The sequence below is a fragment of the Pteropus alecto genome, unplaced genomic scaffold, assembly GCF_000325575.1.
Source record: "Pteropus alecto unplaced genomic scaffold, ASM32557v1 scaffold166, whole genome shotgun sequence".
Classification (NCBI taxonomy): domain Eukaryota; kingdom Metazoa; phylum Chordata; class Mammalia; order Chiroptera; family Pteropodidae; genus Pteropus; species Pteropus alecto.
The window spans coordinates 8,127,988-8,151,545 of record NW_006439757.1 but is presented as its reverse complement, the minus strand read 5'-3'; the positions used below and the strand labels follow the sequence as shown (position 1 = coordinate 8,151,545).

General features: G+C 33.6%; 1 protein-coding gene across 23 annotated transcripts in view; it reads left to right on the top strand.

Annotated features, from left to right (window-relative positions):
* The window catches only part of MARCH1 (membrane associated ring-CH-type finger 1), a 574,299-nt gene that overhangs the window by 139,786 nt on the left and 410,955 nt on the right, over window positions 1–23,558 (top strand). For 2 of the 23 annotated variants that reach the window (XM_025050359.1, XM_025050347.1), the window contains exon 3: window positions 10,302–10,359. The exons of the other annotated variants lie outside the window; for them this stretch is intronic. The gene's annotated coding sequence lies outside the window, so the exon portion shown is untranslated. The remainder of the gene's footprint in view (window positions 1–10,301; window positions 10,360–23,558) is intronic. 23 annotated transcript variants of the gene reach the window in all.

Genomic DNA, 23,558 nt, shown 5'->3' with positions numbered 1-23,558 from the left:
CTCTTTGGGCTTTATAAATTGTCATTATGCTACCAGATTACATTTTAAAATTAAAGACAAGTTTAGAGACTAGTTATTTTCTTCATAATCTATGGTCTGTCTTTTCAAAATGCTGAGCATTTTGATATAAGATTTTTTGGATAACTTGCTTTTATAAGTGAGGAAATAATGAAAAGTCTTTAACTAGTTTCACACTTCATTTGGACTTTGATGGAATTTTATTAGACTGAACAAGCTCACCCAACATGACTGTATATTTATCATCTCGTGCATGAAATAAGGATGCCAGAGGAAAAGGCATGAAGAGACAAAAGGAGCACTTCAAAGGCAAGAATCCTGATTAGGCTGATGGAATTCTATCCCCAAGTTGATTTTTGATAGGCATAACAGTTTTTGAAATTCTTATCCCAGATTTCAGTGAGAATGTGTCTTGTTAAGAGCTGAGCTATCAGTCTCTATTTCTTTCATGTATTAATTTTTTTAAAAAATTGCAAACGAGTGGCTGCTTTATTTGCTGAGCAAATTCAGCCTCTATATTTTCATATGTGAATCAAGGAAACATGAAAGGAAAAAACCAACTGGAATAGTGTTTCAGTCGTCTACTGTTCTGCATTCCGGGGTCCACGGTCACTCTGGTGACGTGGTAGTACTTGATGTACTGGAGTAATACAGGCAGGAGAAAGAAGGAAATTGAGAAAAAGGAGTGCCTCCACCTAGCTGACAGTCTCAAAGGATGAAGGATGGAGTGAAAATTAAGATAGTCAGGCAAAACAGAACCCCAGTTCCCCACTGTCCCCTCCTAGCCTACCTGAGCGTTGATCCAAAACACAAGATCTTTTTATCTCCTGCACATTTTTGTGTTTTTATTCTACAAAAGTGTGTGTGGTTTTTTGTTTTTGTTTTTGTTTTGTTTGTTTGTTTTTTTGACTATGTAACCTATATTCGCCAAACGAAATCTGTGTTTGTTTGTTTTTTTGACTATGTAACCTATATTCACCAAACAAAATCTAATAGAGTGAAAATAAAAACTTAATGGAGTGAAAATAAAAACTATCGATGTCTTAGTCAACTCAGGCTGTCATAAGTGGGTGGCTTAAACAACAGAAATTAGTCTCACAGTTTGGGGAGGTGATCTCACAGTCTGAGATTAGGGTCCTGGCATCATAGTGTTTTGGTAAGGTCCTTCTTAGCTTGCAGACTTTCCATTTCTCCTCATGTCCTCATATGGCAGGGAGTGGGACGGGGTAAAGGGGAGCAGAAAGAGATAGATCTGAGACAGAGAGCTCTCTCCCACCTGTTCTTATAAGGATACTAATCCTATCAGATCAGGCTTTACCTTTAGGATCTCTTTTAACCTTAATCACCTCATGAAGACCCTATTTCTGGATACAGTCACATTGGAGGGTCAGACTTCAACATATGAATTTAGGGAGAACACAAACATTCAGTCCATAACAATAGATATATATTAGTAATTATCTCTGGCTTAAAGCCTTTACTAGAAAATTTGCCAGAACCACAGCTTGAATGCTCTTTATCCTTTATTCACAGAATCCTTGAGTCATCTAACATGCTCTTTGCATTTCCAGGCATCTTATCTCCTTTTCTTAGTTATTTCCTTCCTTTTCTACATTGCACTGACATTGGTGAATCCAATTCTGTCCATAACCAGGCTTCTTTCTCTTATATTGACATTATTATGATTCTAGATACTTTCATTGAGTGGTTGAGTGAGTCAGGGAGGGAGGACCTCGAGAGGGTCTTACCCCACTGCTATTTTCTTATTAAAGTACTAGAAATAATTTTTATTTAAGGAATAATGCTACCCATCATTGCATATATTATTTCATTTTATCCTTAAAACAAAAAAAACTATATGATAGAGTTACCTACAAATGAGATTAATAACTTCTTCTGGATCATACAATTAGAAACTAGTGGAGCCGTGATTCAAACCCATGTCCATATTCATTCAAAACTTTGTTGACATGAGAACATCCAAACCTGTAGACAATATTTGTAAGAATGTATTTGAGACAAACTGAAGACAGTTGCCGAAAGCAAGATTTCAAATGCTCCAGAGAATGACAGTTTTGCAGTTTCTTTTATGCATTTGGAATTAAGGAGGGAATGCAAAGAAGATTACATGAAGGTGGGAAAAAGCAAGGCAGGGATGGGATTACAGGATAGTTAACAAGATTATGTGTTCTCTTGAGTTTGGTTATGCTTTTGAGGAGTCTGGAAAAGAGGATTACTTTCCGCATTTCTAAAGTGTGTTAATTTAGATGCACAAGAACAATGAACAGGGCTGACTTTAGGCAAAGATAAAACTTTTAATAAAGAAATAATATGCTTGGGGCATGACTACCCACCATGATCTGCCCAGTTAGGGATTTATGATCAGATCATTTTGTGAGGTTTCTTTCAGTTAGATTTATTACAATGTCCTTTTTTGTTGTTGTTTACAATCTTGTTTATTCTCACCATCCGCAGAGGTTTCTCTACCTTAGCACCAAAATAAAGAATCATTGAAGCACTGTTTTCTTATAACATCATAGTGGTACACACTTGAAACACAAATTATTTCCATATGCACTTTAGTATACAGCTCATCTCTTTCAGTTAGTAAATTCTCGTGAACGTTGGGCACTTCTTTGTGTATATAATCTTTTCATATCATCTCTGAATATGGATAAGTTTAACAGGGCTTCTCTTTACTGGCTGAATTTAAATGTTTATTAATAATGTCTTAGTATATTTCATAATATTGTGCATAAAATTCTCTTATTATCTTTTAAATATATTCAGGATTTGAGTTAGATTACTTTTGTCATTCCTGATATTGGTAACTTGTATGTTCTATTTTTCTTCATTAATCCAGGTAGAGGTTTATCAATATTATTAATATTTTCAAAGTACCAGCTGTTGGTTCATGGATTTTCTTTAGGGTTTTTTTTTTTTCCATCTATTTTCTATTTCATTATTTTCTCTTTTAATATTTATTGTTTTCTTTATTCTGCATATTTAGGGATTGATTTGCTCTTGTTTTACTCATTTCTTGAGGAAGAAATGAGGGTTTTGACTTGAGATCTTTTTTCCTTTTCCTAATATAGTCATAAATTCCTAATATAATGCAATAAATTTCTTCTAAGCACTGTTTTATCAGGATTCTCCCAAATTTTGGTATATTTTTATATCGTTTTCTTCCAGTAGAATATATGTTCCGATTTTTCTTTTACTTTCTTCTTTGGCCCATGGGTTATTTAGAAATGTGTTATTTAGTTTCCAAATGTTAATGAATTTTCCATATATGTTTGTGTTTTTAATTTTTGATTTAATTTCATTGTGGTCTGAGAATGTACTTTGTATTATGGTTATGAATTTTTTATTTTGAGGCATTTTATGAGCCAAGTATGGTCTATCTTGGTAAATCTTCCATATTACCTTGAAAATATATTTTTCTCTTACTTAGTGAAGTGTCTTTTACATGTCAACTAGTTAGGTCAGTCTATAGTGTTGTTTTAATGTTCCGTGTACTCACTAATTTTTTGATTACTTGTTCTGTCTTTTATGTAAAGCGGATACTAAAATCTTCATCTGTAACTCTTGATTTCTGTTTCTTCTTCCAGTTATATAAATTTTTGCTTATTTTCTCTCCTTTCTTGACTTTTGGATTGATTGAATATTTTTTTCTGTTCTAGTGTTTTTCTCTACTAGTTTGAAAGTTGTACATACTAGTACTAATTTTTTAACATTTATATGCACACTTTAAAGTCAAATATCAATCAGGATCTCAACCTTTCTTCCAAACACTGCAGGAAAATTTCAATAATTTTATCTGCAATTACATTGTATTTCATGTATATGCTATTTTGGTTTTGTATTTCAGTTTCATCTTGGTTTTTAATTCTCTCAATATTATTATGATAATTTTAAGTCTTTTTTTTCTTTTAAAATATTACTGCATATTTATCAGTTTGCTTGCTTTTCATGTCTTCTGTATCTTCGACCTAATTGTGTGAGATGTTAATTTTTGTTTGAAGAACATTCTTTATAATAATTTTGATTTGGTTATTCTGTTGATAGCAAAATCTCTCAGTAATTTTCTAAAATGTAAAAATTTATCCTTATTTGTGAATGATATTTTTATTGAGTATAGAGTTCTAGGTTGCCATTTATTTTATTGCAGCACATAGAACTAGTATTACACTGTTTTCTGGCTACCATTGTTACTCTTGAGAAGTTAACTGTCAGTAAAATTGTTATTCTTTTAAAGGTGACTTTTTTTTTTCAGTCTAACTGTACTTATATATTCTTTTTGTGCATGTGTTCTGCTCTTTTCTAATATTTTTTCTCTATTATTTTCTTTTTATTCGTCCTGCTTTGGCTTTTCTGACCTCTTATGTATGATAACTAGGTCTTTCATACATTTTGGAAAATTCTCATCCTCGTCTCTTTAAATTTTGCCTCTGGCTTATTGTCTCTCAGTTTTTCACCTGGGGCCCAAGATATATATTGTTTTGCTTATTATTATTATTTTTTACCTCGTCTAGTCGGCTACTAAGAGATTGACTTATATGGACTGCATTAATAACCTCTCTTGCCTTCTGTTTTCCAGATCTGTTCAAATAACCATAGCACAGGGAGCGGACCAGAGGGAGGGAGGAAAGTGAATTTGGGCACTTATTGCCATTGCTCGCTTATGGCCAGGCTGATTGACCATTTACTAATGCTTCCTGTCAGTCACCCCCAACTTAGAGCTGTCCTCTCAGGGTTCCATCATCACTCTCTTCTCTTTCTTCCTCAGGTCTAGGGTGGTAGTGCTCCCACGGTTATGAACCCCAGGAAATTAAAATGTTCATGTAGTTTCCTTAAACTGTGACCAGAAATTTTAGTCACTCTTTATCTCTCCTCAGACTATCCAGTTCGATTGTACTCTGTTTCCCTATTAGACTCAGAATCATGGGGATATTGATGAAACCTTCTCATGGGTCCTCTGTGACACTTAACCTTGCCTTTCATAATTGGTATCTCTACGTCCGTCTGTGTTACATTCTATGTAATTTCTCTCAGTTCAAACCTATTTCTTTAGTGATTCTAATGATGGTTTTTTGGATTAAATTGTTATACTTTTAACTTTTAAAAGTTCTATTTGATTCATTTTCAGATCTGTTTGGTAATTAATTATAGTATGTGATTCTTTTTTTTTTACCTTCTTGTTTTGTCTTTAAACATATAAAATATATTTCTTTTATATTCTCTCTGATGATTCCTGTGTCCAAATTCTTCATGAGCTTGATTTTGCTGACACTTGTTTTCATTGCCTCTTGCTTGCTTCTACTTTCTTTCAGTGTTTTGTGCTTTTTTGAATGTGAGTTCATAGTTTTTGGAATTGAATTTATGAAAATTTTATGAGGAATAAAGATAGGATCTTCTAAAGAATTTTTTTCCCCATCATGCTGTACACTTTAAACTTATATAGTGATATATTTATTTATCAATAAAATTGGAGGGGAAATTGTTTTGTCTTCTGCCAGGTCCCTCAGTGAACTACGTATCAAAGATAATTATAAGTTAACACTTATTATTAGAATTTCAGCCACATGAGGGATGGCTTATGATTATTACTAATTATTAGCATTAAGGTAGACATATCTAATTCATCTTTACACTATGTTCATAGCTACTTGTCCTAGATCTGTAGAGTGGATTTCTTTTTTTAGATTCTCCACCTGGGAGAGGCTCCAGGCTTTGTCTCTTTAAGTTACATGAAGCTATGGAAACGTCAGTGTAAGTTTATGAGGCCTAACAGTTTATCTGCAAGATGAAGGCTATCATCAGTACTTTCAATTTCCACTTTCAATTAAGTTTTGGCCTCAACATATTATTATTATTATTATTAATTATTATTGTCATCATCTTAACATCTCTTGGAGAGATTTAAAAATATGCTTCCCTAAATTTTATCAACCTTAAATTACTGTCAGTTAAATGGTCACTTACAGTACCTTCTTAGCCAAGATGTTGGAATCAGAAACCATCATTTTATTTTTACCTTTTTATCATTTTGTATCCGCTATGTCTTTTACAAAAAGCAGAGTTGAATTTGCTTTTACTGAATCTGAGATTTCATGTCTTTTAATTGCATGGCCTGACTTCTCTTATCTTGTTACATGCTCTCCGATCTTTAAAATCTTTACTTGAGTTATTCTTTAAAAGTTTTATGGAGAAGGTAAGCCTTAAGCTGAATTGTGATGAAAGTATACCTATTAGGGTTTTGTAATGAGAGAAAGAAAGAGCGCTAGCTGTCAGTGGTTGAATTCACATGTTCATTTTGGATCATGCTGTTTCCTTGGCTGAATTCACATGTTCATTTTGGATCATGCTGTTTCCCTTATTTAAAAGTAGCACATAAAAATTATATCCCCCCCCCAAATTTTTTTATGTTAGTTACCTTCTAAGCAATGTATTTTTCTGATAATGTATATTTATTTTTCTTTAAGTGTAAAATATTTTCTAATTTCAATATTCACATCAGAAATTTAAAGTCAGATTATAATAGTGAAATTTTAATAGAATTGATCTGTAATTTGGAAGGCTAAGAAAATTTATATTTTATACCGCTTAATAAATTATTAATAATAAATTATTAATAACAATAAATAATTATTAATAAATTAATGATGATGATGATGATGGTAGTGGCTTTCTGAGTTTAATATTAAGAAGGATAATAGTGTCAGGTCCTGGCTCAGTAGGAAGCATGTCTCGAAGGATAAGTAGTATTTTTCAAAGACATTCTACAGGCCAGAACACTGAATGCCACGTATTTACCCAGAGTGCTTAAGTTCATTGTGCTCATGATATAGATGAAGAATCAGGTCCAGAGAAGAGATACAGTTTGCTGAAGTCAGGCAGCTCTTAAGTGGCAGAGGTAGGGTTTAGATCCAACGCAGACTCTAAATTTTTTCCCACTCTATTTCTCGTTAGCTTATATTTTTTCCATCTTTAATAATTTCCCCCAGTAATGTTTCCTAAATATTTCATTTATAGCTCCTTTACACCAATTTTACAAACTTTTCAAGTATTACTTTACAAGTATTAGCTGAGCTAATATTAGCCAAAGCTAATGTTGAGAATGTCTATAATGATATACAGCATAAGAAAGCCCTCTTGAATGCCTGATGTGAAGAAAGTCTGCATCCACTCCTTTACTTATCATTTCTAACACATTAAAAAAAATTGTCATTGAGAGTAAAGTACAGTGACAAAGTCCAAATGAGTTTATTCATTTTTCAATTCTTTCTTCATTGTGTCTGTTTTTCATACCATCTATTAAGAAAGAGAGAAACATTTATTTTATTTAAAGCAAAATTAAAATGAATTAGATTTGCAATTTTTTTCTTAAAATTGCACTTTTAAGGTAGGGAAAACAATTTGTTTATGCAATTTATTTAACAGACATGCAGTAAATATTTGTACCATTGCACAATATCCCTAATTCCCAACAGTTTCAAGTTAAAATTTTTTTAGTATCAACTTTGTGTGCAGTATTTAATCTTTACATTAGTCCTATGAGGTTAATTACTTTATTGTCTCCATTTTGAGCAAACTGAGACTTGGATAATTTGGCCATAGTCACACAAGTCAATAAGTGAAGTGGATTCTATGTCAGTCTGATTGGAGAGTCTGAGTTCTTAACCACATGTGTACTTATTTTCTAGCATACTAAAGCTTGTCATGCAGAAGCATAAATATTTCTAGAAATCTATGTGTAACATTTCTGAGTACTATGACTATTATTGAGACACAGGTTTATGAGGGGTATCTATAATCATTACAAAAGTTGGTTGCTAAATTGATACATCTTTTCAGACTTTAATCTCATTAACATATGTGAACCAATAAATTAGGTGATATCAAAACAACTATCTTTAAAAACAAGAGCCACAATGAGAAGGAATAGCCTCTGACAAAGAGCGGAAGTAAATAAAGAAAAAAATATTGTCTAAACTGAGAAAAGAAACAGAAAAAAGCTTATTACAGTTTGAGTAAAAACAATGAAAAGTTAGAAAATGTAGACGTCTCGGCAGATAAATATTTATTTAATACTTTCTATTTGCCAGGCCCTGCACTAGGTGGTGAGAATATGCAGATCAACAGGATATGCTTCCTTTTCTGAAGGAACTCACAAATTAGTGCAGAAACTCATAAACAGTTAACAATACTAGAGTGTAATCAAAGTATAAAGACGACTCCAGGGTAATAGAGAAGTGATTGACGCTATGTGTGTGTGTTGCAGGGCGGGGCTTGGTGAGAGAGAGGGTGGAGCAGGGCAGAGGGTGGGTAGGGGGTGGAGGAATTGTTTGGGTAGTCGTGAGGAAAGAGATGGGATCTAAGCTGATCTCATAAGGATGACATGATTTCACCAGGTAGAGGTAGGGAAGGGTATTTGTGAGTGTAAGCAAAAAACATAAAAGTTATTTTATGTTTCAGGGAGCAGTATGACAGGACCAAGGACACATAAATGGTGTATTAGTTTTCTATTGCTGTGTAACAAATTGTCGAAAACTTGGCAGTTGTAAACAGCTTTCCTTTATTGTCTCACAGTTTCTGTAGGACATAAGTCAAGGTATGATTTAGTTGGATTTTCTCCAAAGGGTCTCGTGAGGCTTAAATCAAGATGTCATCCAGCCTATGATTTTATCTGGAGGCTCAACTAAAGAAAGATTTGCTTCAAGCTCCCTCAGGTTGTAGGCAAAATTCATTCCCTTGAGGCTCTAGCATTTATGGTAAGTTTGATTCTTCAAAGCCAGAAACAGAGATAGAGTCTCTGATACTTCTAGTCTAAGACTTGCCATCCATCTTCAAGTGACTCATCTGATTAGGTCAGGCTCAACCAGGATAATCTCCCTTTGGTGTAATTGTTAGTGACTCTGGAGTAATTGTTAGAGACTTTAATTACATCTGCGAAATTCCTTCACCTTTGCTATAATAGTGTAATCTAATGAAGCACTGACATCCCATCACTTTTGCCATAATCTGTCGGTTAGAATCAAGTCAAGATTCTGCTCTCATGCAAGAGGAGGAGATTATAAAAAGGTGTGATTTATTGGGAGACACTTCAGGATGACTGTCTCAGAGTGGAATGATGGATGGAAAACAGAATGAGAAAACCTCAAATAGGAAGTTTCAACTTTACAAGTTGCAACCATTCAGACTAAATCTAAAATCTTCATATGATTAGACTTGCATAAGTACATGCTGATATAAAATGCTATGAAGGAAAAATAGTATGGGTGTTATATGAAAATAGCACATATTCAGATATTCATATTACATTCAAACTACTGCTTTGGTAGTTGAGGGTTAGTGCATATGTGTGTGTGTGTGTGTGTGTGGTGGGGGGGGCTTGTCTTTAATCTAATTATTATATTTGTGTAAGATACCAGTTCATATATACTCCCTCAAATTCTCTGGACAGATGGGAGATAAAATATTTTTATAGAACATAAATGACAAAATAGCTTTTTTTTAAATTCAGAAATTATTTTGATAACATCTTGGCTAAAATAATCTCCTCTAAATTACTCTGGTTTCTAGTGTTTTATTTTATTTATACTACTTATCAGCACCTGAAATCACAATTCAGTTATGTATGACTGTATGTTAGTATGTGTTTATTTTTTTGTATCTATCTTCCCCACATTCCCATTGGAATATAAAAGCTTTATAAAGGCAAAGATTTTATCATTTTTATTCATCATTGCAACTGCAGGACTCGGAGCAAGGCTTAACAAACAGATGAGTGGATGGTAATGATTAGAATTATACATGCTAACTTCTGCCCAACCAAAGCATTCTCAGTATGATTGTGAGAGCAAGAGCCAATAAAACCTGAAGATTTGGGAAGGTTAGCAAAGGTGCAATTTTATAAACAAGTGAAATAAAATGTAATGTGGTTAGTGATTGGGGAATTAAGGATGTTGGCAAGTAAAACTTGAGGTGAGTTAGAAAGAAGTACTGTTCTTATTTTAGATAAAAGCACGAAAAGAAAAAATGTGAAAACAAAACAAAACATTTAGGTCAGCTTTCAGTGCCTTCTTTACTTGTAGCAGCTTCCAGTGGAAGAGTGAAGGCCCATTCTTGCTACTTGGATAAACCCTTATGGAAGACGATAGAGCTGAGTTTTCAGAGTCAGATTCCATGAGCATAGCAAGGTACAGAAACTGAGATAAGCAAACCTCCGGCTCAAAATTGCACTCAGTTCTTCTGAACACAGTTTCTTCTGTCCAAGGCAGGTGCCCTCTAGGGAATCTTACATCAGGCGAAGAAGGACTGTTGTTCGCAACGTAAAAGGTAATTCTATTCTCAGTCTTTCCATCTGCAAAATTTCATAGGTAAGAATAAAGCACTGCCCAAGAACAAAGGATGTCAGATTTGTCACCACCGACAGATGGTATGGATGGTAGTTTTCATATTTGTAATTTTAAACTTACAGGCAAATGGACTTGCAACCAATCTTTCAAAATCCAAATGGAGAGTTTCTGTAATATTTTTATCTTTGGAGTTGTCTTAGCTCTCCTGTTCATCATTGTCTGAGTTTGCTACTGCTGCTGTAAAACATTATGACAAACTTTTTGGCTTAACTCACATGTGTTTTCTTATAGTTCTGGAGGTCAGAGGTCCACAGTAGGTCTCACTGGGTCACAGATCAAAAGTCAGCAGTGCATTCCTTCTGGAGGCTCTAGGGGGGCATCTGTTTCCTTGCTTTTTCCAGCTTCTAAGGGCTACCTACACTGCTTGGCTTGTGGCCCCCTTCCACCTTCAAATCCAGTAGAGGCTGATCAAGTATTTCTCACATCACATCACTTTGCTTTCCTCTTCCCATTTAATGATTCTTATGATTACACTGGGCCCACCCAGATGAACCTGGATAAGGTTAGATGGTTAACAATCACAATTCCATCTGCTACCTTAAGTTTCCTTTGCCATATAATGTAACATGTTCATAGACTCTGGGAATTAGGAAGTAGACATCTTTGGGAGGCAATTATTCTTCCTACCAGATTATATATTTTCTTTATAAAGATTTGGACTTTTCTAAAAATGAACACATCTCTAAATAGGGGACAATTCTACTTTCATGTCTGGTTGAAACGGATTAAAGCTAGGGTAGAAAAGAATCTAAACCCTTGTTTATTCTTGGTCAGTTCATTCTTCAAAGAGGTCCAAGCTTAAGATTACCAGAGCAGGCCAAGGTCAGAAATGTTATGGACGTAACTTATTTTTCCAATTAGACATTCTACAATTTAGAAGAAATGTCTGATCTCTGTGTAAAGAAAGCAGTCACATTTCTTATCATACATAACTACCTATTTGCAGTCACATAGATTTCAAATAGGACTTCATACAGATTGTTTTTTGGGACACTCCTTACCCTTAGTGGGAACATGTGAAACCTGGGAAAGACTTGAAACCAAATGCTTTACATTTGCAAAGAACACAGTACTTGAGGCACTCCTAAAGTTCTTAGAAAGTAAAGTTAATAACAGGTCATTTAAAATCATTATCTGTCCAGGCAAAATTTAATGATAAGATTCATATATTTGCCCTTTGTGCTAGATTCTAAATATGAATTAATCTATGTAATTAACTTGCAGTGGAATTTTACTTTCTAATTGTGTGTAGGTAAAACCAACAATTGTTCATTTTTTACTGCTTTTGACAGTAACAGTTCCATTATGTTGTTTTATGAGGCAATAATACAGTGTCTAAATAGAAAAACTCTAGGCACAAATAATTTATCCTATTGAATAACAAAGAGATTGCCATCAATAAATCAGGAAATCAGATTATTTTTCATGCAGGCCAGGCCCAAGTGAGACACTTATAACTACAATAAAAGCTCTGATTAATGATGTTTGAATATCAGAAGTTTGAAAATTTGACATAAATTTATTAAATATCCAGAAATCCACAAGGTAATCTACACTTCAAATAAACAGTCTGAGTTTCTTTACATCATTCATCCAATACCTATTACACTTGGGAAACTTCTGATTTATCTGATTTTAAGGATGTCTAAAACTATGTGAATTCATGGTATTCCTGATCAAAAACATGAATTCTTACTACTGACTCAAATCTAAAAATAGTTGTTTTTACTGAAGCCTTGAAGCTGTTGCCAAGGAACGAGCAATGGAAAACGAAGATAAAATATCATCAAAATATCTTAGTTAAAAAGGAGAAAAACTCTGAAAAGCAGCCATTTCTCGTGAAAGCCGATATATAGTGATAATCTTTCTAGGCCTGGCCCATTCCCTAGTTGTCATACCATAAAGATGTCTTCTTAGTCTTCTCTCTCAACCATGTATTTCATGTTCTGATACTTCCTGAAATGCCATTTGTTGGATTTAATAAAAACTCATTTCTCAAATGCAAGAGCTCAGAGAGGGTCTAGAGTCCACAGGGCACACTAAACATGTCTTATGCGTGATCCTTGCCTATGGGAAATCAAATCCCATGTTTTGATATAATCTATATATCATAGATATATATCTTATATATATCAAGATATATATCAGAGATATATATGTATATATATACATATATATGTATATATACATATATATATATATATATATGTATATATACATATATATATATATATATATGTATATATACATATATATATATATATATATGTATATATACATATATATATATATATATATGTATATATACATATATATATATATATATATGTATATATACATATATATATATATATATATGTATATATACATATATATATATATATATATGTATATATACATATATATATATATATATATGTATATATACATATATATATATATATATATGTATATATACATATATATATATATATATATGTATATATACATATACATGTATATATATGTATATATATACATATATATGTATATATACATATACATGTATATATATGTATATATATATATGAAGCAATTACATTAGTGTCTTTGTTCATGTTAATTGTCCTGAATGATCAGAAGCAAGAAAAGGCAACATTTGCTTGATTTTCTAGAATTACTTATTGGAATTAATCTTTTCTTTTAAAAAAGAATTACCTGTAATGAACAGTGGTCAGTTAACCAGAATTTTCTAAAGGTCAAGAAACAAACAACAGCCAGCTTGGTTAATTGCATTTTTTATAAAAATGATAATGTTTCTCTGTATTTGAGAACCTTCATGGAATGCTATGGGAAACCCAGCTTTAGGCAGTAACTTACAAGAAGCAATGTAGCAGAGACTCTGTTCACCCAAAGAATTTACAGACTGAAAATTTATTAGGAAAGCTAAGTATGAACAATGAAATTAGGAGAGAGTTAAAAAAATGCTCAGTGAGGAGGGTAGTGATTAGTTGAGGAGAAGATGGCTCCATCATTAGCAGTTGTAGATCACTTAGCCAGGATCTATGGAGTATGGAATCTCCCTGAAGAGTCTGAATTATCTATGGTCAATAGTCAAGTAGCCTTTGTTTTCAGAACGACTCATTTTGGAATTCTATTCATGAACTGAACAAAATCCAGTGAACTAACATCATGTCAACATCTCTTACTGGTAGTTATAGTTCTTTTGGACCTCTGTTAAAATATAGTATCCTAGTTAAATGCATGTGTTTTCTTTACGTGGCTCTGGGATGACCACGACTGAGTAGCTATTACCATAAAGTATTTTGGTCATAAGAAATGAACATGACTATTTTCTGATATCTCACTTGAATTTGATTAAAAATACATATGATTGTGTTAATTTTGTTTTCTTAAACTTTTATCATGTTTGAATATTCTGGGTTATTATTTTCTATATTTAGCTGAAATCCAGAATACTTTAAATTTAGTTTGGACTAATTTGAGTAATTACACGGGGCAACCAGGGTTATTCCTAAAGGTCACTTTAAACAATCATTTTAATATCTTTTGGGTATTAAATTCTGTGAAGAATTTGTACTTTTACCAAGTATCCATTTTACCTACAGCTTGCACATTGCCATTTGGGATGATGAACTCTGTTGCAGCTAGTAGGAGTGTATTTTATTACTTTATTTTATTGTTTTATTTTATTTTAAGAGCCAACTTTGCTGTAAAGTGCATTGCCTGAAGACAGGACAAAAAACAGGAAATGACAACTAGGAGTGTGATTGAGTGTGGTGTGGTGTGGTGTGGTGTGGTGTGGTATGGTGTGGTACAGATTCGTTAGCCTTAATGGAGATGGAGAGGAGGGGAGCATGCATGTTCCTTGGATAGGTTTCTATGTAGGACTTTCCTTTGTAAGTAGTTGCCACAAGAGAGCTAAGAAGAAATTTGCTCTAGCTGTTTTCTAGCTGTTAACTAGTAGATACAAGTTAAACTGATTGGTCACAAAGAGAAGGAGCTATTTAATAGCTGTTTTAGAGACAAATTGTAGATCTTGAAATAGTGTTAAACAAGAAAAGATTCTAGAAGCCCTCATCCTTAGAGAATGGTGATCGTGGGGTATATTTACCAAAGGAAAGATTTAGGAGGCCATTGTTGCCTGCTGTATCCACAAAAAAGGAACAGTTGATGATAAGTCCCGCCCCCCCACCACCATTTTTCCTTTATGCTTAAAGGTAAACTCACCAAGTGAACCACTACATGAAGCCAATTTCAGAACTTCCATTGGTAATAATAGTGAATGTCAGATTATATGGACCTACTACTGAAGGACCCCTCAACTCTTAGGGTAGCAAACAGGTTTTGATTCTTATGCTAATCCTCATGAACTGTTAGAGACTGCTTAGAGTGCTGTGTTGACAAATACCAAGAAGTCCTCCTCAGATTTGTTGAGTAAAGGTGTTATTATTAATTAGAGATATCCTTTATGGATTAGGGTATAGAGATATAGGTATAGATGAGTCCTTCTTAACAACTAGAATTCAGCTAATACATAGACTTATATTCTTAACACGTAGTATATTTCACCTCGATATGGATGGTGAAATGTTGGTACCATTAGAAGTCTAAAAGATAAAACGCTGAGTTCAGAAATGGTGACCTCGATCTGTTAAATGGCTTTAGATTCTTAGATTATTTCTGAGAAAATAGGATAATTAACAAGTTTTTGTTACTGGGGGCAGAGAGAGAAAGATGACATGTGCTATGCCATCAATTGTCTAGAAATTTGAGTGCATCTAAATCTAATTTAGTATCTCCTTATTTTCCTAAAGGTTAGTGTAGTTTATGAAATATAGATTATTTCTTAACATTTACAATAGCCATAAAATACACATGGCTTGTGTATAGTGTTCTTTAATTTTTAATTCTCTAGCATTGGTTTTTCATTCTGCTTAAAGCATCTTTGAATTTTCAAAGACATTTACTTCTGCTCTGAATAAGCAACCCTCATAGCAAGGATGAATAGCTTTCTCCTTTCAGATCTCTTCTTTTTTTCCTTATATAAATGCTGCAAGTCGTTTCTTTCACTCCAATATTTTCACTTTATTTTCCCAGCTCCTTGCTGACAGAGAAGGTAGACATTATGTTACACATCCCTTCTCATTTTTTTTGGCTTTTGGTAGCTTAGCTGCAACTAACCAGTATTTGAGATTTTATATAGGGGAAGTCACTACCTATCAAAATGTCAGTATTTCTTACATGAAAAGGACTGGGTTAATGAATATGAGATTTTGGAAAATTTTTAAAGATCAAGGCTTTCTGCTTAAGCTTGGGCACAGAAAATTTAGATGAACTTTTCTGAGGTCTCTTCAAGATATGTTAAAATGTTATGATAACAGCATTTCTTCTGGCATATGGCATGCGTGTGTGTTTATTGTTGCATATCATCAGGTTCTCTGGGACTTAATGTGTTATCAGTTGGCTAACTTTACAAATTTTGTAAAATATCATGTTCATCTTACCATAGAACTTCATATTTCCACAAAATTCTTAGGTATATTTTCCTTTACTAGGCCAGAAAAAGAAATCATTACTTTAACACCTATTTAACAGATAAAGAATTTAGTTTCAGAAAAGCCAAGTGAGGGGTTCCAGTGAGATAACTAAGAATAAAATTCTGACTTCTTTTTGTTATAATTTGTGTGCTAACTAAGTCTATGCCTTACCAATTTAGGATTTCAGAATACATTCATCTTTTAAAAAATCAGATTGCCCAGCAGTGGTAGCCTTTGGATCTCTACTTGTCTACACAAGAATTTAATCCTTCTAAAATGGGCTTAGTCCTGAGAACCTCTCAAGGAAGGAACTTTTACTCCTGTGCTCAGGAAGAGCTTCCAAATAAAGTCATGATGGTAGAGCCTTTTCAGTTACTAGGCCTGAGGAGATCAGGCAAGGCAAGGTCAAGGTGAATGACTGTCTTTTCTTCCTGGTCTTCACTGTCACCAGCACTATGCACTTCTCTGCTCATGTCACTTCATTTGAAGTTTGGACATGTCCATTTCTTAAATTACCCAAATATAAGGAAGATACAATTGCAAATTTTTGGTAAGTCTGTTCTAAAAGATAAAGGATATGTAGAAAAAGAAGTACAAAGCAGCGATAGCAGGTAACTACATAGAGTTGGTTTCCACAGAAAACACAGGTCATCCACCTGCAGGATCCATTTTAAGCGTGTTTTTATGAGCATAGACCTTGGCTTATCCCCATATGGCAAGTAACCCAGATTCACTACTACTGCTAGTCCTCCGAGAATACCTACACTTCAAGGTCCAGGCCCTATTGCTAAGGAGTGACCCCGCTCTTCAGAGTCACGCCTTGCTCCCTCACTTCTACTTCTGGTTATAGCACCTGACTCTTCTGTGACTTACTGACACTTGAACCCCTTTATTTCTCCTATAAGAATTTCTTCTTGTATTGTATCTCTTATAGGACAGTGACTGCACTTTCTAAAATGTAGTTTGGCCAGTCTTCAATAGCACCACCTGTATGACATTAATTTTGTAGTGTAGATTGGGTTTACTCAAGCTCAGGCCATGTTCTTTTTAATGTCTTTCTTGCAACAAATGTCTTTCTAAATATCTAGCCTGAAGTCTTAGGGGCCCCTGCTTACGTTATTCAGACAGTAACCTCTTAACAGACACATAAGCGCACATTGAACAAGCAGTAGTCAAGTACTAAATTAATACAGAACTAAGAGGGACTTTTCTCGAAGAAGCATTCAGGTTAATGACTTTCTCCAGGAACAATGAGAGATGACTGTCTTTATATTTAGATGATAAAGAGCTTTCTTGAGTTATTTTTTTCAGAACTGAAGAGGAGACTTATTTCACAGATCCAACCAAAAGTGCAGCTCAAACTAGATACAGTTTTAGAACGATGGCTCCTCCACAGTCTGTCCCTAAGGGAAGCAGCTATCCCATCAACCAAACAAAATTAAAAATATCCTTTTATATTTTTTTGTCATTTATGAACTTAGTTGTTAATAAGCCTATGGGCTTTCCTGATCGCTTCAGCCAGAAATAACCCTTCCTTAGAAATTTCATTGGGCACTTTGACTTTCTCTTATGTCACTGGCTTTTTTATCATTTGGGTACCGCTGTCTTTATTCTACATTGTAAACTCTTGGGGACAGAGAGTTATCTCTGTGATTCTCTTCATGCTACCATATCCTATGTTTGGTAAGAGCACCATCATTTTTGATAAATAGATGTTTTTTATTTTGTGTTACTGTTTTTTAAAAATGAGAGTTTTACATTATGGTGTCTAACTTAATTTTTATGGTTGCGTTAGAACAAATTGCAATAGACTCTTAAAGCTGTTGGGATAGTACGTTTATCGCTCACAATCACTGATAAAGAGGTCCGAGGCAAGGTTTTCATGTGTAAGACGCTAGAAGCAGATGTGGAGCAGGTTACTTCACTCCCTCCACCACAGTTTTCTCACCCATGAAAAAATAATGCTAATGGTACCTTACTAATAGTGTGTTGTAAAGATTATTTAAAATTATTTGTTGAAAAGCTTTTATAACACTTTCTGACACACCATGGTTCATACTCAGAAAAGGTTAGCTATTGTTATTGGCATTGCCTTGGCAATCTGAAACAATATCTCCTTATGTCTTTAAGTCAGTACAATAAGTAACCTAGGCTTCTCTGTTAACAACTAGTCATTTCGTTTAGTGAAAGAAATGCAGATATTTTACAGTGCGTGGTGTAAATGCTGCCAAATTTAAGTAGCCCATCAACAGAAGCTCAGCTTGTATTTGGAGGTTCCGTTTTCCAGAATTAAAAAAAATAATGATAAAGGTTACAATTACAGAAAGAAAAGAAAAGCTAGATCATGCCAGAGAATAGCAAAAAAGTAATCTAGATGAAAAAAAGAATCTTATATAAGAAAATTTCTTACTTGGTCCAATAAGTCTACTAATAAACATGAAAACATCTCTCCTTCTTCCCACAATCCACTAGTTACTTGCTGTCATTGTAGCAATTCAACCCAAAGCTGAGTCTTTCTTGGCTTTGCCGTTACCACATCGGGAAAGACCTAGAGGAACCTCGTAAGCAGGGAGTAAAGCAGTGCTTATAAACTTCAGAAACTACTACCAGGGACAGTTGTGCTTTCACATTCTTTACCTTGCTTGTGCTCACTTCACAACAACTTCTTCAAAACCTGTGAAAACTCTGTAATAAACCCACTACTGTCCATTCTCACTAACTTACTGTCATTTGAAGTTTTTTAAAAATTTGTAGCCTCCTAACAGTTTTAGTTCAGTCATAACAGGAAAAAATATTTTCCAGGAGTCTGGAAATAGTACAAATGATTAGATACAAAAATGAGATTTACCCTTTCATCATTAATGATATACTTTGCTAAATGCAGTTCTCGCAATTAAGATATTGAATTTGTTTCTTTTTTGTTGTGACATTTTTTACTAAAAACACATATTTTGACATATTCTTAAAAGAAAAAAAACATCTATTTTTATTATATATTTGCCCATTGAACCTCATCCATAGCATTCGGCTGAGAAATCTGAAACTTATATAACCCATTAATATTGTGAAAGCAGGTTGATAGCTGAATTTTCCTTGCTGCCATTAAGAAGTAGTCACTCTGTTGATGTTGCAAGAAAGATATTACCACGTATTATATCATCAAATTTTGTCTGTCATATTTTATTATCATAATATCATAGAAATATATTAACATAATCATTTTATTCAGAATAGCTCTCCTTTTGACATGTTCTGGAGTTTCAGTCTAATAAGTAACAAGGTTGTCTATTAAAACGAAGAAGATCTTAAGGGAAGTTCTGACAACTTTAAAGTTAGAAAATGTATCAGAATTACTAGAAAGTAGATGCTGATGGTAAAAATTGTAATAATACTTAGTCAAGTAATAAGAGCTATGAAATTTGAATTGAATTCAGAGTCCTAAAATAGCAGTCTTCGACTAAAGTAAAATTTGTCATATGGTTTAAATTTCACAATAAAGTTTCTACTTTCCTTTAGATAGAAACAAGTCTTTTAGACAATCAGTTCCTTTCATTCCTTTGTGGCCCAATAAGACTTTAATATAAGTCTTACTATTAATTTCCTTTCCCAGAGACATCTGTGTAATTGGGAGGGCGATGTGTCAAAAGTCAGCATTAGAAGTTGTAGACATATATTTTTAGATATGTTAGCCCATGTGACAGTACTGCATTCTCATAGCCCTTCTCCTCTTCCATGCCACATAGATTACCTTCCTTGGCAATGATTGCACCTAGGGAAATATGTAGTTATAATATTCCCAAGTAACATTTTTTTTTTTTGCTGCGGGGTAGTTATGTGAAATGGGTAAGCAACAGCACGAAGCAAATCTTGTGTGAACAGATTTGTCTGATTTTTGCTTGAAGGCAGTCTATTGCAGCTCACATCTCCTGGGTGACATGGATCTCTGCCCTGTATTCTGGCCTTCCATTGGCTACTCTGGTTTTTTGAATCACCACGTCACCCCAGATGGAGCATCACTCCTCGTCTCACAAATAAATCGTCCTCTAACTCGAGTATGCCGGTAGCTTAATGCTAAGGGGTAATGGAGTGAATTACAGCCTAAAGAAAAGAAGTAATGAAAACTAAAATGTGATCTTAAATTCTGAGTATACAAGGGAAAAGAAAAACATTGCTTTAAATTTTATAGGGGTTCTTTCACAGAAATACTTATATTCCTAGTTTAATAGAAGACTCATCAAATTCCTAGGCAGAACACGTCTCTTTATTGTTAGCCTTGTGTTAAAAATTTTGCCCAAGAATAAATCTGAATGAAAGGAGCAAAGCCAATTACAATCCCTTCCCAAAGAGCCATCTATCTATTCCAGACCATCATCATTAGCTACACAAAGACCAAGCAAAACTTTGAAATTATACTTGTTTTCTATTTTTGATGTTGTACCAGATCAATATTTTAAGCAAGCCGCCTACTCCTGCTACCCTTAACGATTGAGGAAATCGTTAATGATATTTTACAGGAACTGTCATAATGAACTTCAAAAAAGAAGAGACTACTCTTCTAAAAAGGCTTGAAACACTCACTAGAGGAAGAATGCTTATTTCACAGAGTGCAGGAAATTATGAACGCTATCGGTAGCCACCCAGCCCACTGAATGGGGTTGTTAGTGTTGGTAATTTGCTAACCAGATTTGGGAAAAGTGGGAAGTGGCATTTTCTAGCCTCTTTCTGTCTTAAACATATTTTTCTGCTGTACTGTACATTTGTTTATGTTAACTATTTGCTCAATTTTATGAAGCATGTATGATCCACCAGTAGCAGATAAACCTATTCTTTATCTTAAAATGGTAAATTAAATTATTTTAAGAAGGTGTAAAGCTTAAAATCTTGATTAGGTGGATTAAAACACATTGAGCCCAAATTTATTATTACTATAAAATTAATATTAATATACATTTTATATTTTAGTTAAATATTTAATTTAATATTATCTAATATAAAATTTTTATTTTTTTAGATTTATATTCAACTCTCTTTATTCTATTGGTGAGGGAAGGATTCTTGCTTTAGAGTTATGAGATGGCTGAACACACCCAACAATGGAAAGATGAGATGACAGCAATGAACTTGTCACATATACTCACAGCCCAGGGGAAGACGATACTGTGTTCCGTGCAGGGATTGTACTCAGGGACAGAGTGAAAAACCAGACACTGTGGGAAGCAGGCTTTGTAGTGTCAAGAGGAGTGGTGTCCCCAGTTCCTGGTGGAGGATCTGACTGGCTCGTCTGAATAATTCTGTGGGCTGGCAGGGAATTGAAACTCACTGCTCAGGGATAAGAAGGGACTATGCCTGGTCTGCATAATGAGGAGGATTGTTTATCTGGGGGAACTTACCTGTGGAAACAATGGGGAAAGGGATAGGCAGTTAAGCCTTTTAGAACCCCCTGATTTTACCAGATGTCAAGGCAGCATATAATATTGGGCTTAAATTTTGGGCTTTATTTTCAGTGAAATTAGTGAAAAGAACATTTTGACTTTTAACTATTTTGATAACTTGAAAGATAACTTGATATTTATTTTGATAATTGAAAGAACAAACACTCTGCATACATTTTAGCCAGGGAACTACTAAAATGGTCATTGTCAGTGATCAAGAGATTTAATGTAGTTTTTCAAGATGAATAAATTTGAAATGTATAGTGTGTTCATTGAATGTATAGGGGATTAAAGTTAGAGACAAACTTTCAAAAAGTTATTTTGGGTGGACCTTTGTCACTGATTACTTACAAATGTGGTATTGCTTGTAGATTTCTGATTGTTTAAAGAGATGTTTTGGTGTCTAGAATATATCTTTTCCTAAAATCTGACTCAGTCCATTTGAAAAAACAAATATAAAAGAATTTACTGTTTGTAGCTAAATTAGACATAAAGAGAGCTCCTGCCCCAAGTTAATCTTTTCTAATGAGATAAAAAAATTTAAAATATAATGCTGTTTCTTCTTGTTCTTGTTCTTGCTCTTCTTTTCGTCCTATTATTAATGTAGTAATATTTGATAATAGCTCATTATCTCTCATAATTCAGCATCATATCTTTTCATCATAGAACATCATTCCCAGTCATGATATGCTTAAACTGACCCTATTTTGCTCAGGAAAACTAATGAAGATTTGATTATTGAAATTAAAGATTCTAGATGAAGGTTAGGTGGGCGACAAATTCTCCAGTATAAACAAGAGGACATAGTCTTAGACTACTTTTTGAGAGGTTCAATTCAACAACAGGAGAATTCTTGGAAATGTAAGTAGGGCTCTTAAGACATTCAAGGAAGGCCAGAAACTCCTCCAGAAATTTCCAAAGTTAATGGAATTTATATGTTTGGGAATAGTGCTCTATTGACGGTAGGAAGAAAATCTAGATAATCACTTGAAGAGAAATGTAACGACTGTGTAAGATTCTACACAGAATAAAGGACAATGAAAACTAGAGAGAACCAGCCTCAGAAACACTAATTATCCTTAAGTGTATTTTATTAATTTAATTTAGAAATAGCAAATAAATGTTTTAGGAAAAAATGGATCTTATTGTCCCCATTTTTGTGTTTAGAGACAGTTTTATTTGGTTTTATTGGTACAAGAAAAAGGAGCAAGGGAAAAAATAAAGATGCCCAAGTGAAGCATTGAAAAAATGAAAGATACCATTTTAATTTATAATGAGATAAAATAGTCGCATGACTTAAAGATGTATAGGAACATAAATATATATTACACTTTGATTCTCATAGTCATTACTCTTCTCTAGTTGGATCTATCACTTCTAATATACTTCATTATTATAGATACAATTAACACATCAATATATTTTTTAACTTTTAATAATTTTTTGATATTTTTAATCTGTCTTTTGAGAAAAAAATATTCAGCTTTGAATTGCTTCATTTTTTAGAGCTGTGATAATAACCTTGTTTTACTGCAGATATAATAAAATCATTTTATGTTTTCCTGATCTTTGTTTAGTTACATTCAAAGAAATGTTAACAGAGATAAACCTGTATATGATAAGTCATTAAGACCTTGTAATGAAACCACAGAAGTAGGTTAAAGTTACATATGTATTTTCAATCACTGTGGCTCTGCCTTATAAATATGTTTCTTGTATGTCTTAGGCTCACCTGCTTCAAAACATCTTTTTGGTGGCACTCACTTCCCCTCTGACCTCATTGTAACTGCTATCTGCCACCACACCGTCTGAAAAATAGTCTTATTTGACTGAGTGGCTTACCAATCACTAAACTCGGAGATCCACTCCATTCAAGCCAATAGGTACCAAAATGAATCTTCTTCCAAAGAGCTAGTATTTCCCAAGTAATAATGCTTTTATCTGGCTCTCCTTAAGAAATTGGATGATTTATTTCTCATCTCCAAATAATCTTCACTAAGCCCATATTATTTTATATAAAATTATATAACCGTCACATTACATATGGACATATAAGTGCAATAATCTTTATTAACAGCTTATATATTTATATTAACATTATATTAACACTTTATAGATCTACATATGTATATAATATGTAACTATAT